Here is a 1773-nt window from a genome sequence, read left to right on the forward strand (position 1 = left end):
ATAGATTTAAGGGCCTAGATCTGATAGATAGAGTGCCTGATGAACTATGGTCGGAGGTTCGTGACATTGTACAGGAGACAGGGATCAAGACCATCCCCATGGAAAAGAAATGCAAAAAAAAAAAAAAGCAAATCCCCTTGGAACCAGCTTTACCATCTTACTGGGTCCCTCAGTGAATTGAGTAAATGCTTAAGTGTAAGTGTTGCTCAGTCATGCCCAACTTTATGGACCCCATGGGCTGTAGTCCAACCAGGCTTCTCTCTGTCCATGGAATTCTCCATGCAAGAATACTGGAGTGGGTTGCTATTCCCTTCTCCAGAGAGCATCTTTCCGAACCAGGGATCTAACCTGGGCCTCCTGCATTGCAGGTAGAGTCTTCACCATCTGAGCCACCAAGGAAGTCTGAGTTAATGCTTGGCTCATGTTGATTTTGTATTTGTGGGAGAAACATGTTTTGAAAGTTTTTGAAAATTTTACTTTGATATCCTCAGAGGTGACATCAGGAATGAGTGGGAGTAGTACATTCCATGGAGAAGGAAATGGCAACCCACTCCAGTGTTCTTGCCTGGAGAATCCCAGGGACAGGGGAGCCTAATGGGCTGCCGCCTATGGGGTCGCACAGAGTCGGACACGACTGAAGCGACTTAGCAGCAGCAGCAGCAGCACATTCCAGGCAGGGAGGGATCTTGATAGGTTAAGCGGTGGGAACAGAAGTGGATCTTGGTGGGACTGGCAAACTTTCTGTAAAGGCTCAGATAAGACCACAAGGTCTGTACTGGAACTTATGAATTCTACTATTGTAGCATGACGGAGAAGGCAATGGCAAGCCACTCCAGTACTCTTGCCTAGAAAATCCCATGGATGTAGGAGCCTTGTGGGCTGCAGTCCATGGGGTCCATACGAGTCGGACGGGACTGAGCAACTTCACTTTCACATTTCACTTTCACACAATGGGGAAGACAATGGCAACCCACTCCAGTGTTCTTGCCTGGAGAATCCCAGGGACGGCAGAGCCTGGTGGGCTGCCGTCTATGGGGTCGCACAGAGTTGGACGTGACTGAAGCGACTTAGCAGCGTTGTAGCATGAAATCAACCACAGAAAATATATAAGAAAACCAGAGTGACTGTGTTAAAAAAAAAAACTGCCGAAATTTGAATTTGTTATGTCCACATGTCACATTATTTTCTTTTCCATCCTATGTAAATATAAAAGTCATTCTTGAAAGCCATACAGAAATTAACAGCCTGAAGGCTGCAGGCCAATCCTCAGCATAGGTAGTCCACAGCATGGGGGAAGGTAGGTCGCAACCAAATAATGGTGGCACTGAGTAGCAGGCTGATTGTTTTCAACTTATTTCTCTGACAGTGGGAAACTATTGGGTTGTTCTGAAGGGGAGTAACACTCTTGTGTTCAAGAAAGATCAATTTGGCAACAACATATAAGATGAACTGAAAATGGAGGAATTGAAGATGGTATTTGGAAGTCTGCAAGCTGAAACAACTGGCAATTTCCCTTATCAAAAAAAAAGTGCTGTGGGAAAAATTGCCTTCCATACAAATTTTTTGAAAATTCAAATCCATTGCGTTGTATTTTATAGTTTATTTACTACCCCCATTGCACATATTTTAAGGGATTTAATGTTAGTGTAGCTCTGGAAATGGCTTCCCACCCAGAAGTTTCACAAATACCATGTAATCAGGATTATCCATGCATACAGCTTATCTATTAACTGATGGAGACCCAATTTGTACCAGATCCTGTTTTTCAAATTC

This window comes from Bison bison, unplaced genomic scaffold (assembly GCF_000754665.1).
Source record: "Bison bison bison isolate TAMUID 2011002044 unplaced genomic scaffold, Bison_UMD1.0 scf7180017864115, whole genome shotgun sequence".
Lineage (NCBI taxonomy): Eukaryota > Metazoa > Chordata > Mammalia > Artiodactyla > Bovidae > Bison > Bison bison.